This window comes from Notothenia rossii (assembly GCF_949606895.1).
Source record: "Notothenia rossii genome assembly, chromosome: 4".
Classification (NCBI taxonomy): Eukaryota; Metazoa; Chordata; class Actinopteri; order Perciformes; family Nototheniidae; genus Notothenia; species Notothenia rossii.
Window position 1 is genome coordinate 38,419,692 of NC_136902.1, and position 14,895 is coordinate 38,434,586.

The following is a 14,895-nucleotide window of genomic DNA, read 5'->3' on the forward strand; positions in this document are numbered from 1 at the left end:
CACTACCTTGCGGAGTACCATTTTCCACATCATACACACTTGAATATTCTGCACCTACTCTTACTTGTATTTTTCTGTCCAGTAAAAAATTCATAACCCAATTATATGCTTTACCACCAATTCCCAATGATTTTAACTTGATCAGTAGTCCTTCCTTCCAGAGCATGTAGTAAGCCTTTTCAATATCAAAAAAGACTGCAATCACTACTTCCTTGTTGGTCTGTGCTTTCCTGATGTCTGATTCTAAGCACAATATAGAATCCATTGTATTCCGACCCCTACGGAACCCACATTGATATGGTGATAACAGAGCTTTACTTTCTAAGATATATGTCAACCTTTCTGTAACCATTCTTTCCATGATTTTGCATAAATGCGATGTCAGGGCAATAGGTCTGTAGCTAGATGGATCTGAAGGGTCTTTCCCTGTCTTTAGTATGGGCACTATTATCGCTTGTTTCCAAACCGAAGGAAGTTGGCCAGAATCCCACACCCTATTAAACAACCTTAACACAATGATTAGAGAGTTATCCGTCATATATTCCAACATTTTATAGCAAACACCATCTTTCCCAGGAGTGATTTGACGAGCACTAATAATTGCTTTCCTCAACTCAAACATACTAAAATGCAGATCCACCTGATCCCCCAACACTTCTACTCTATCCAATATTCTCGGGTTTTCCATTAATGTATTATCTCTGCACTGCCTGGCTTCCTCTGTAAGGTTATCTGAACTATGAACTTTCTTAAATGTCTGAGCTAGAAGTTCTGCCTTTCCTAAGTTTGTGACAGATATTATGTCCCCTCTGCTCAAAACTGGCAACTCATAATTCCTTCGAACTCCCCCCATTCTCCTAATCATGCCCCAAACATCTGCAAGCTGTACTTCTCTTCCAATACTATTGCAATATTGCCTCCAAAAAGTACGTTTTTGCGTTCGTATCGTCCTCCTTACTATAGCCTGAGCCCTTTTATACTGATTCAAAGCTTCCTGAGAATGGAGTTGTTTGAGTTGTCTGAATGCTTTATTTCTGTCTTTAATGGATTTGTTACATTCACCATTCCACCAGGGTACACTCTTGGTGCGCCTAACTCCTTCAACTTCCGGAATTGTTTCTTTAGCTGAATGTATGATAACCTTAACGAGCTCCTCATTCAATTTATTTATATCATCATCATTTTCCTCTTGAAGTGTTTTACATCTATTTGTACTTACAACTTTGAAAGCATCCCAATTAGCCTTTCCCAATTTCCATCTAGGAATTTTCTTCTCCTTTTCAAAACGTATGTTGGTCCCAACTTTAGTCATTATAGGATAATGATCACTGCCCACTGTAGTATGCTTTACCACACTCCATGTACTTATACCTGCTATATCACTAGACACAAATGTCAGATCGAGGACTGTTTCTATATTCTTTGTACAATTATATCTTGTTCCTTCCCCAGTGTTAATACACACTAGCCCGTGGTCATCTATAAATTCCTCAACTACTGCACCATTTGCATCTGTGCTACTGCTACCCCATAGTGAGTTATGTGAATTAAAATCCCCACACCATATGACTTTTCCTTGCAGTAAACCCCCAACATCCTCTAATATACTTTGATCTAATTTCCCACATGGATTATAATAATTTACTATATCTATATAGGTCCTCTATCATTCCATACCCTTATAACTATTGCTTCATGATCTATACTTACATGCATAACTTTGTAATTTACACCACTCTGTATGAATGTTGCAACTCCTCCCCCTCTGCCAGAGTCCCTATCTCTTCTAACTGCAGTATATCCCTTCACAATAAAATCCAGTTGTGGTTTCAGCCATGTTTCCTGAATACAAATTACATTAGGTTTCTCTCCCAGATTGTCATTATATTTTTTAAACTCTTGTCCATTTGCAATTAAACTTCTGGCATTCCACTGCAGTACAACTAACACCATCAAGTTGATCCACTGCATGTCTGAGATTGTTGGACGTCATCATTTAGTATATCTTTCACACTTTCCCACTGCATCCCTTTCACATCAAGGTACTTTTCAGCTGATCTGACAATTATTTTTATTCTTTCATTCCGGCTTTTAGTCTGCGCTGAACAGTTGATAATCTCTGCCATAAACAATACAAACTCTGTTTTACTCACTATCAGAGTGTCCTCCTTCAACTTAACACAGTTGTGGACTTTTTCTGTTTTCTTTGCTCTTATTCTTGTTTTCCATTGTAACCTGCGTTCCTCCTGAAACTGTCTTTGCTGCCTCTGCATAGCTTACTCCCTGGGTCACCCTGACTCGCTGAACCTCTTCTGCTTTCTTGCTAACCTCGCATCCACGGTACGCTGAACTATGCTCCCCTCCGCAATTGCAACATTTCAGCTTTACCCCTTCTTCACATTTGCCGTATTCATGATCTCCACCACATCTGCCACACCTTTGTTTCCCTCTGCACACTGCCGCCACATGTCCAAATCTCTGACATTTAAAACATCTTATTGGTGGTGGAACATACGGTCTCACATAATAACACATGTATACAATAAGTATTTTTTCCGGAAGCCTTTTCTCATCAAAGGTGATCAGAACCGAAAGACTATCTTCTTTAACCCCATTGCGGTTTGCTTTCATGCGTTTGACATCACTAATTTTTGCATTTGTTATATTCTCTTTCACATCATCCGCTGTAATTCTGACGGGGATTCCTGTCACCACTCCCCTGACTAGCTTTTTACCACTAAACAGTGAACACTCCACTTTCTTACCCTCCACGGTACTCATCTTTATTGCCCTCCCCTGTTGCTCTCTATCCCTACACTGTAAAACCTAACATTGTGTTAAATAAGAATGAATAAGTAAGCCTTACTTATTTTTTATTAACTTGTTATTAACACTCAGTTTAAATAATTAAGCTGTAATACAGGGTCGAAAAACCTAACTAACTCAATGTAATTGATGTGAGCTAAGTTAGTGGAAATGCTAAGTTAAGTTAGTGGAAATGTTTTTTTTTTTTCAACATTAGGACATGCGCAGATCACTCCTTGACCACTTCGCGCTCAAAGTTACTTTCCGGAACTTTCTGGAACATTTACGAGCATGCCTTGCAGCGGATGGACGTCTCCCCAACGGCTAGCCGCTATGGTCATTATCATTGTCACATTACAGTGAATCTTGTGCTTAGCACACTGCTTTGGTGAGTACATATTAACATCCCAACCGTTTTGCTGTCTTGTTGTTGTATTTAATCTCAAGGTTTATATGCTTGCTAGTTAAGATAACATTAGCTAACGTTAGCTAATGTTAGCTAATGCTAACTATTGCAGACATAATGTGGCAAAATCGTGTTGCAGCTTGGCCCAGGAGATAGTCTTAAAACATTTAATATATGGAGATACACGAGGGCTGACTTGATTTATCTGCATAAACGTTTTTAAATACTTTTTGTATGAGTTGAAGTTCTGTTTAGAAGGCATTGAACAAAGACTAGCACGTGAGTAACTTCATTATTAATGTCAGTGTGTTAGCTTAATGCCGTGACTTGTGGCTGTTTTCAGTTTTATATATTAGCCTATACAACAAAGTATAAAGTTACACTTCACAACGTGTGAGCGCCAATCAGTATATACTCCAAGCGGGTTGCGGTGCGGGACCGGGAGCTTGAGGAGGGACTCTCCCGCTTCGGGCGGCCGTTCATGGGTGCAGACTGCGGGTCCCTCCGCCAGCTCCGCGGTGCTGCAAGCCGTCACTGCGGAGAGACCCTCCCGCTATGGGAGGCCGTGCCTGGGTGGAGACTGCGGGTGCAAGCTCCGCGGGGCTGGCTTGGCCATTTAGCGGGCATTACTTCACCGCGACTCGCTCTTTTTTAAATGTGTGGCGGCTGTGTCTATGGGCATTACAATTCGCCGCAACGGGGAGTGGCGGGGGTCGTCAGGTTCCGACGTGAGGTGTAGATGTAACGTTCTTGCCGTCTGAAGTCACTGTTGATAATTATACAATCAGTTTCTTTCTATTTTAATTGTTTAATTAACAAAGTGCATCAGATTAATGGATTTCAATTTTCAAATATAAAATATATCTCCTGAAATGTTCAACAAAAACAAAAAATCCCAAACAATGTGTGACAGTTGAATTATGTATTACACAGTAATAGTAGGCTATTACCTTTTAATAATTTATTTTACAATAATCATATGGAGGTACCAACTGAAATGGTTGTTTCACTCCTGCATAAGTTTAAAGTGCATTTGGTGAAACTTGATTTAAATTAGCATAGCATAAAAGCTAACTGATATTACTCTACATTTAAAAAGAGTATAGTGTTTACATTAAATGCAACCATAATCTGTTATAATAGTGAAGATGTTGGCTGGCATACTCAGTTGAATAATATGTATTTGATGGTTATAATATCCAGGTCTTTGTGATTTAAAGGCTATGCCATATTTAAAAAAAATGTGGTGAGGATTTGTCATGTTTGCAATCTTTGCTATAATCGATTAAATGTCTATGTTTTTGTTAGAAATATCTGCTTTCAATGTTTTTTTTTTCCCCATTCAGGATTTAACAGATAGTGGCAACTCCACACATTCCATGATCCCAGCAGTAAAAGGTATTTTTACGCACTACACAATTCCTCTCTGATCGTTTGTATTTTTCTATGAGCAGCGGCGTAAGAGCTTTATGTTAAAGGGCCAATGTCATGCTTTTCCGGTTATTACCCGTCCCCTTGTGTATTATGAAGGTTTTTCTGCATGTAAATGGTCTGCAGAGTCACAAACCCTCAAAGTACACCCTGTAGAGAGTAAAACTCTCACAGAAAATACCTCCCCAAAACGCCTTGTTGGAGATTTCTCATTTTCCAATTTTTTCTTCCTGGCCGTTATGATGTGTGAACACCCAGTTGCCCCACCCAGAGCCTTGACGTGCATAGAGCTCTGTGAGCGCTGACAGACGAGTTGGGATCTCACAGCATTTATAAACCTTTTTCTTACTCAATATTAAGCCACACTTATTGTTTTTACTTCGGCTGTGAGTGTTTGTGTGTGCTCAGGATGAGTTTGGCTGTGTTTAGGTGTGTTTAGGTGTGTATCGCCAATCAGGAAACCACACCGCCATGGAGCACACACTGCAGCTCAGACTGCAGCTGGGAGCTTCTCAACGTCCCGACCAATCAGAGCACACTGGGCTCACAGGGAGGGGGGGGGGAGCTCCAACAAGGCGTTTACGACAGAGTGAAATTCAGTGAATACACATACTATACAGAGATGCTGTATGAGAAACCAATGTGATTTGGGAAAATAGCACAATATAAATCTATTTTACTATACCTCAACAATGGAATTATGACATGGTACCTTTAACATCACTAGAATTTGATCACAACAATAGCATGGATGCAATTTAGTCCTCTTCTCCCTTTCACATATTTCATAATACACGTTTTGCATTCTAAATCAGGTAAATACAACACTGTAGTTTCTAAATGGTTGTATAGGTGATGTTTGATTATTTTTGTTGGTTTGTCGTTCTTGATTTTCAGATTTCCCAAGCAGATCGAAAACCTCCGATGCAGTGGACCTGTAAGTTCTGCTCATTTTGCTCTGTAAAAAGAGGCTTTTTACTTGAGCATTACCGCCTCAAACATGGCTGCCATACTAGGACATCACCACTCCCATGCCTCCATAAGGAATGCCTTTGCACATTTAAATCTTTTAATGCACTCAAGGTTCACTTATCAACATGGCACACTCGTAAGGATATCGAGAAAGTGAGTGAAACAGCGTTCCATTGTCAGCTATGCGACTTTATAGAGCCTTGCAGTCAAGCAGATTTTTTCACACATTTGCGAAGACATTTGAAGTTGAAGCAAGAGGTGACTTGTCCATATCAAGGCTGTAACTTTCAGAGCAATGTTTATTCCACCTTTAATTCACACAAAAGCAAAGAACATCAGATAGGTCAGCATTCAAACCTGACATTTTTTCAGAGAATATACTTGAAGATCTTCCCCCTAATCTGAATGATCCACCTGAGGATAGTGTCCCTAAAGCTGAGGATAGTGTCACTGAAGCTGATGATGTTGAGTTCGGTGAAGATGTGGAAGATTTGGAGAGTCAGTTGGAGCATAATGTTGCTGCTCTTTTTCTGAAGATGTCATCCATTCTTCACATCTCTGAAAGTGCAATGCAAGAGGTTATAGAGCAGGTCAACCAAATGTATTTGCTGTCGAAGCCCTTGTTACATTCCTCAATTCGAAAAATACTAAATCAACATTGTGAAGAAGTTGATAACTCTTTAGTGAGCGAGATAGCCAGAGTAGTCACTGAGAATAATGTTTTCCTGAAATTCACTTCTGCTGGGGGATCATTGTCAACTGCTAAAAGACGAACATCATACATTACAAGAGAATTCTCTGGTAAAGCCTATTGAATTTCTCCTAAAAAACGACAAGCAGTCAGTGGTGTATGTCCCCATACTGGAAATGCTGCAGACTTTGCTAAGCAATGGAGACATTTTGGACAAGGCCATGTCACTTGAAAACAATTTTTCACAGGGATACAAATCGCACAGGGATGGTTCCCACTTTAAAGGCAATTCTTTCTTGACAGATGAAGAGTTCAGGATTGCTCTGTTTTTGTACATAGATGATTTTGAGGTAGCTAACCCCTTGGGAACCTCGAGAAAGAAACAAGCTATGTGCTATCTACTGGGTACTTGGCAATCTGCACCCTAAATATCGCTCTTCTCTTCATTCCATTCAGCTTGCTATTCTTTGCAAGGTTGACAACATCAAAGGCCATGGCTATGCTGAAATTCTCCACCCTCTCATCCAAGACCTTGTGTCTCTTGAGCAACATGGTGTATACTGTATGTCGAGCAGCTAGGAGCCAGCATAAAAGGCACTGTATTATTTGTGGCTGCTGACAATTTAGCTGCCCATTCTTTAGGAGGCTTCTTTGAAAGCTTCAGAGTTAGCCAGATGTGTCGATTCTGTATGGCAACGCGGGAGGAAATACAACACAAGGAAGTTCGGACAGGCTCATTCCAACTAAGAACAAAAGAAAATCATGACAGACAGGTGCAAGATGTGTTGCATGATTCTATAATGGCTCAACAATATGGTGTCAAAGGAAGCTGTCCACTTAGTGAAAGCTTGGAACATTTTCATGTTGTCGATGGTTTCCCACCAGACCTTTTGCATGATCTTCTGGAGGGTATCGTTCCAACTGAATTGGCCTTGTGTTTGAAGGCACTGATATCAAAGAAATACTTCTCCCTTGAATTCCTGAATGGGGCCATTAAGAAGTTTCCGTATACATTTTCAGACAGAACAAATCAACCCCAGCTCATCACAAAGACCTTTTCCTCAAAGGGAACAATTGGAGGAAATGGTCATGAAAATTGGACACTACTCCGACTTCTGCCACTACTGGTTGGTCATCACATTCCTGAGGAGGATGAAACATTGGAGGCTTTAATGAACCTAAAAGATGTGCTGGAATAGTCAGTGTCCTCAAGCTTCACAGAGGAGTCGTTGCACTTTCTTGAATGCAAGATCTCAGAACATTGAGATTTGTTTCAGAAAGTTTTCCCAAATCAAAGAATTCGCCCAAAGCACCACTACATTGAGCACTACCCTCAATCGATTCAAAAGTTTGGTCCATTATGTGACGTGTAGACAATGCGTTTTGAAGGAAAACACAAGTTTTTCAAAAAAGTTGTGAGGCATTCTCACAATTTCAAGAATGTAGCCCTCACTTTAGCTCTCAGACACCAAAAAATGATAGCATTTCATTTAGCTTCCACCTCCTTTTTCAAGCCATCTGTTGAAATCAATAAAGTAAAGTCCGCCATGGTGGCTTAATTTCCTGAAAATGTGCAGAACTTTCTTCATCACAGGAATGCCCAGCAGAACACAGTCCTTGTTGCATCATCTGTCTGCATAGATGGCATTAAGTAAAGTGCTGATATGGTCATTTCAGTTGGATGTTGCTCAGGGCTCCCGGATTTCAGACAAATAACTAAAATTGTGGTTATCAATACCGACATATTTTTTGTCTACAGACATATGACTTCCTGGTATGATGAGCATCTGCAAGCATATGAGCTGTCTAGAAGCCATTTGTCTACCTTTTCAGTCACACAGTTGTGTGAACTGAACGATGTTTTCCCCCTGTCAATCTACAGAGTTGGAGGCAAACAGCTTGTTACCCTTAAACGGTACATATTATGCTGAGCGATGTGAATTCAGCATTGTGGCAATCTCACAAATGTCTTCCTTTCCCCCAGGATAAGACCTCAACATGGACCAACGGTTATTGCTGAGAGTTGTCATCACCGAAGATTCTATTATGAAGTTAACTTTAAATAAGAGACCGGATTCCGTCGAAGAATTGATTGCTCAACTCAGGGATAAATTATCTCTGCAGTATGAATTTAAACTTCAGTATGAAGACCAAGACTTCAATAACGCACTCTGCAATTTGACGGAAATATCAGATTTGCCTGAAAGAGCTACACTGAAAATCATCCCTATCGTGACTCTCCATTTAACTACCATTTCATCACCCTCAACAAGATCAGAAACGAGTGAGTGCAGCACAGCAGACACTGAGATCCTGTCGACTGCAGGAACCTCACCATTGCTAAGACATCAACAATGGCCAGAGTTCTTTAACACACCAAATTTCTCAGTTGATGTGAACTAAAGACTTAGACAGGGAGATCTTGCCTATATGAAAGATGGAACACGACTGACTCCATCAAGAGATATGAAGCATGACATATTACAAAAGCTTGCTGAAACAGTGTACAGTTTCAAGGCTTATCCTGATGATGATGACTTCAGCAGTGTTGCAAAATCCCTTATTAGCAAACATCCCTGCCTTACGGAGCCTGGTTCTCAGCCTGGATGGTATGGCTGGAAGAATAGCCTGAAATTTAAAATGGCCAACTATTGCACAAAACTTCGAAAAGCTGGATGTGAGGATGTAGCAATCAACGGAGGAAAAAGAAGTAAAGTCAACCCACAGGGTGAATCGTCAAGCAAGAATATAAAACGACCAAAAAGAGGTGAAGCAAATGATCTGCCTAATTTACCTGAAGGACAGGATGAAACAAGCCTCGAAAATGCCAGAAAGATTCTCACGGAGGAAATGAAGAAAAAAACACCTAATGGCACTCTCATCTCACAAATGATGGACCAAACATTCCCACTGCGTAGACGAAAGATTGTGAAAAAGGAGCCTGCTGTACAGAACATGGTTGAACGATGGCCGGCCCTTTTCACAGAGAGACAGGTAGGCTACTTTTAGTTTGTACTGAATAATGCCTTTAAGGTTGACTTTCCTCCATGTCAGCATTTCACTTTACCAACTTCCCAACCACTAATATAATGCCAATCAAAATAAGGCTGCAACTAATAATTATTTTCATTATCGATTATTCATCCAATTATTCGGTGATTGATTAAAGATATGGTCTATAAAAGGTGATTTTTTAAAATGTTTTGTTGTGTAAGTTCAACATCTAAAGATATTGACTTTAATATGATGTCAAATTTATTTTTGATTGATAGGAAGAATTTTTACCAAAATCTTTTCATGAAAAATTACTTACCACATTCATTATCATAACATTTGGCAAATATTATTGTTATATATGTTAATGTTAATATTATATTGTTGTGGGCTATAAGTGTACCCTGCCTTTCTATCTAAGCCATAGTGATTGCCTGCTTGAACAATTGTTATGATTTAAACTGATGTCTTCCTAATGTGCTGGTTTTCCATCTCCTACCCCACCCCCTTCTCTACTTTTTCATGTATTTGCCGAATTTAATCGGATTACCAGTCGGAACTTCGAAGCAGACTTCTTTGAGGCTCTGGACCAGCACACCCCAGGTTTCATCCAACTGTTCAAGTCAAGAAAAGGATCGGTTGGACAGAAACTGACAGAGTTGATGCAGAGCATCAACTGGCCGGTAAGTAATATAACTTAGCAACTTTTTGTCACATACATTGATGACGATATGGTACTACTTAAAAAGCCTTCTAAAATAATTAAAACAACCCCTCAAAAAGATGGAAAAGGCCAAAATGTTTCATCTTGTGAGTTTGTCATTTAATCTCATCTGTATCTTCTTTATCTCTATCATTAGACACCGGACGTGACTGAACAGCGCTCTGTTGTCCTCAAAGGCATTCCAATTGTTCTTGGCGACGACTCCAGGGATTTTTTCAAGACATGCTTTGTAAGTACTTGAAAACAAAAAACGGTTTGGTTTGCATTTATTGAAAAGTTATATCCCCTATTTACACAAACTTGCAACCAAAAGATTTAATTTGGTATGTTCAAAATACTGTACACTAAATTCCATGACCAGGAGTCTAGATTAGAAATGAGGTGTAAAATAAATGTACGTTCCTAGCTGTATATGCATCCATAGCATTAGTTTCCTCATACCACATTTACAGAACCTTCTTGGATATAATGTTACAACGCCGTTTGAGTGTGTACTTGAGCTACATTTTTAGCAAATACTTCAAAGCAAATGCAACATGAATGTTTTCATAGGAAGACCTACTCTAATAGGTAGCGATGATATTCTAAATAACGTGTTTTTCTTTGCAGGATACAACGAGAGATGAGGCCCTATCATCCGTCACCGTTGGTGTGCTGACTGTTCTCAGCGAAGACAGTCCTCAGGAGGGTCCAAGCTCAATGCAACTCGAGCCCATCTCCACTGACATTGTGCTTGAGGGAGGTATTGTGATGGAAAATATCAAAAACTTTCCACCGGCTGTTTGCCTGTTATTTGGCCTGATATATGCTTTGCATTTAGACTACCCAAAATGCATGGCAAATACTCTGATGTTCCTACAAAGAGTGATGCTTGGACTGGGAACCAATACATTCTCACCTAAGCTATTAACGCTACGAAACGCTCTATTGGATTAGACCTTAATGAAGATAGTCATCAGCTATCAGATAGAACTTGGCACTTAAAAAAGTTGCACTGTTAAATATTATGACAAAAGTTTGTCACTATGGGGGACACTGTTATAACTCTGTTAATTGTTGAGAGCAAAGTACAATGTTTGTTTTTTTAAAGTACTCTTCTTCATAGTGGTCATTATAGATTTTACATGTTTACAATTGGTGTGTTGTGCACTGCTGTTTTTTATTAAGATAAGGGTTTTTAGTACTTAAAAAGCACTGTTTGTTGGCACTTGAAAATAAATGTTATATTGCAACTGAATCAATTTGTGTTTTTAATGCCTTCTTTTTGGAGATTGTTGGGAGTTTAGAAAACGTGTTTAGAGATTTGTTGTAGTACAATTATCTTAGTTAGCAGGAATTAGTTTGTTTAATTTAATAGTAAACCTTAGAAATTACGAGTTAGTCAAATTTAAAAGGGTTAAGTTCTGGTGATTTGTATATTTAAGTTTAATTTGTTCATTGAGTTCACACAAATACAAAAAAATAGGTTAATACAAAGCATGCCTTTTAAGTTTACATAACTTAGTTTACATACGTTTACATAACTTAGTTTACATAAGTTTACACAATTTTATTCACATAAGTGTACACAATTTTCACACAGTTTGACATACAATTACACACACAACACTTTTGTAGACATAAAAAAACCCACATGAAGCACGACAAATTAAACACATCACGTGGATTAATATTTCCGTTAGCAGCACACTGACTTTGGTTTAGCAAATGCATAGACTGCTGTATGCAATACTTATCCTGCCTGTTTAAAGGGAGGCACTCTTAATCGACTATTGGAGGGCAAATGTTTGTATTTATTTTATTTTTAAAAATAATTCAAATGTTTTCTTGAGATAATTTATGTTCATATTGTGTTCACTATTTGCCATCTGACATTATTTTAGTCAGAGTTTTACGTGAACGAATCAAAGAGGTTTTCAAGGTTTCAGGCAATTCAGTTTTCATTTTTAAATCTTTATATGAATATGTTTTTGTTAATACTACTGTTTAGTTGATGTGCTATGGATGCTAACAATGGTTTAACAGGGACTAATATAGCATTGACTTTATTTGATAATTTCAGTAAAAAACTAACGTTCATATTTCTCTTTTTGATTATAATACTTATGAACGTTCAAAACAAAGCACTTTGGCAACTTACCACATACGTTTTAAAATGCTTAATAAGCACCGTAACTTTCATGATATCATTTCTTGGTAATAATCGGTTGTTTCCGTGAACGGCCGAATGTTGTGTCACGGTAAATGTTGCGGCCGCAAGGCATTATGGGGCAGCATTTTCTCCTTTCCTTTCATAAAGGAAGGACCAGTGTTTCTTAAGCTAAAGGAGGTTATAAAGGAAGTTTGAAACCTCCTTTCCCATCATCTAGAGAATTCGAACGGCTCTTATCATAGCTGCCACTGAGGGACTTCCGGGTCATTTCACTCCGTTAGGAATGTTCCTACAGCTGTAAGCTAAACTGACAATTCAACTGCAGCCCAGGGCAAACAATTACTAAGGCAGGAAGTAAAACAATACAAGAAATAAAGAGAAAAGCAAATGAATATTTTCATGAAAAGTTTAAAACTAAAGCCAAGGTCATTACACAGTATTATCTATCCTGTCAGAATTTGCCCAGTTGACATCAAAGGTCACCTATTATGCATAAATGCACTGGCCTTTCTGCGCGACTGTCACTCAAATGCGGGACATAGTCTCAATTTGTGGGACGCGGCACAAATAATAAAAATGCTGTTTGTGTGTGCAGTCCCGCACAGTGTCACCCTACACACACACACACACACACACACGGTGCTGCCCCCCACACACACACGCTTCAAATTAAGTTGCATAAATGCTTGAGCTACGTTTTTATTATAATTACTGTGAAATCTGCTTATTATGTTTTCGACATTATTACAACAAATACACACTTTCAACTGATAACACTGGCAATGATTTTATATTTATTAGACTATTATAAAAAAATCATGCTTCAAATAAGTGGGCGTACGGTGTACACCCGTGTCCAACGCCCACTACACCACTGGTCATGACGTCATAACTGGCTTTACTGTACGTTGAACTCCTGGCAACGTCCTGCCCACGGCCCAACCTATCGTCCGCATATACAGTCTGTTGGAGCTATATATCTCTTTATATTATTTAATATTTAAACATTTATTTTCTTGCTGTTTATAGTGTTTATAGTAAATGTATTCTTAGTCATTAAAGTCGTTTCTATGCTTTTATTTTGAAGGCAGTTTTGGGCACTGGGTGATTAGAGCACCTGGTGTAATTGTATATATTGAAGACAGGTGAGGAAGCAGAGCACTATAGGCACATGTTTTTTTACCAGGGTATTTCAAGCCAGAAAAAGAAGGAAAGCCATAGGAAAGGCTTAGGGAAGAAACAATAAGGAAACCTGTAGAATGTACATGGTTATTGGAATAAAAGGTGTAAACGGACATTTTTGTCTGGACCTGGATCATTGCCCTGCGTAAGTTCTGCTAACTAGTGCCTCAGCAGGAGTGTTATTTTAAGTTAATTATTTGTTTCATTTCTATATGATTTTGGCCGCTACAAAGGAAAAAACAAGTCCGCTTTAACGACACAGTTTTTTTACTTTGTAGCGGCCAAAATCATATAGACTGAATAAAAAACATGTCAAGCTATGTGGTGTATCAGAAACAATGGGCGGCGTGTTCTGGAAGTAATATGGTCTGTGTTTACATTAACAAGCATCGCTAACATTCAGAGCTAACGCTGTACTGGAGAGAGTATGTGTAAAGAAGCCGGATATAAAAGGTATACTGTCCTTGTGGTAAACCTGCAAGAGCGAAAGCATTTGAGCTCCATCAACTTCATGAAATTATGCAAATATAAGAACACCAATGTGCCAAAACACATGCAAATTAAAAAATACCAACTTTGTGAAACATGCAGACGTTCACAAAAAGCACTGCATAAACAAAACGCTGCAAATACAACTTACTGCAAGAAGTGCACAACACAAAAAACTATGTGATTCAATCTAATAGTAATTAAATACCATAATGAAGCCAAATAAGATATGTCACAGCTTTCTACTTTTCAAAACTTTAACATTCAAATATTTAAGAGGGAGGTATAATTTAGCTAAGAGTCATTACATTTTAACACTACTCAAGAATATTCTACTTTCAGGGTTCGTACGGGTGCTTGAAATCCTTGAAAATGCTTGAATTTTTACGAGGTGTTTTCATGACTTGAAAAGTGCTTGAATTTTGGGAATGGTGCTTGAATTTGAGATAAAGTGCTTGAAATTGTAAATGCTTTACTTTTACAATAAATTGCTGTCTGACTGAATAGTTCGCTTTTTAGATTAAAAGAAAATAAAGAAGTCGGAGCGCGCTTAGTTGCTTCGCTTCTACATAAAACAGCTCCGCTCTGGCCTTCCCGCGCTATGCGCGCGACCTGCTAGTGTTTTATTTTGTGTGACCTGGGCATTCTAATGAGAGAATGACAGTATGCCAGGAGGTTGCTGTTTTAACGAGCGTTGGCTATCCGAAAAGAAATACAAGCTGTGGCTAAAACGAGGATCAACCCAACGATTCGCCTTCTGCACAGTTTGCCACAAAGAATTTCAATTATTCGCGATGGGAGAGTCTGCGCTGACGAGCCATATGAAAGGTAAGCCGTAGTAGAGCATTTTGGATTAGGCTAACGTTGCATGTTACGTTTGTTTAAGCTAGTAACGTTAGCGAACTCGATGTGGGATAATTGCTTATGCAGGTGACAATAATAAAAAGGAGCGTACCTATGTCAGTATTTGCGACAGTCGCCATCCTGTGGTTTTCAGAGGATGAAGCACATAAAAGCAATGTATTTCTACTGGTAGTATTTTTCGTGCC

The 14,895-nt window shown here is 38.9% G+C and overlaps 1 long non-coding RNA gene across 1 annotated transcript; it reads left to right on the forward strand.

Moving 5' to 3' along the window:
• Window positions 1–3,045: 3,045 nt before the first annotated feature.
• On the forward strand, window positions 3,046–11,260 carry LOC307035779. The gene is made up of 7 exons (XR_013807194.1): window positions 3,046–3,193; window positions 4,558–4,609; window positions 5,540–5,579; window positions 8,290–9,299; window positions 9,853–9,982; window positions 10,160–10,252; window positions 10,633–11,260. It is a non-coding gene; the product is annotated as an uncharacterized lncRNA (long non-coding RNA).
• The last annotated feature ends 3,635 nt before the right edge of the window (window positions 11,261–14,895 follow it).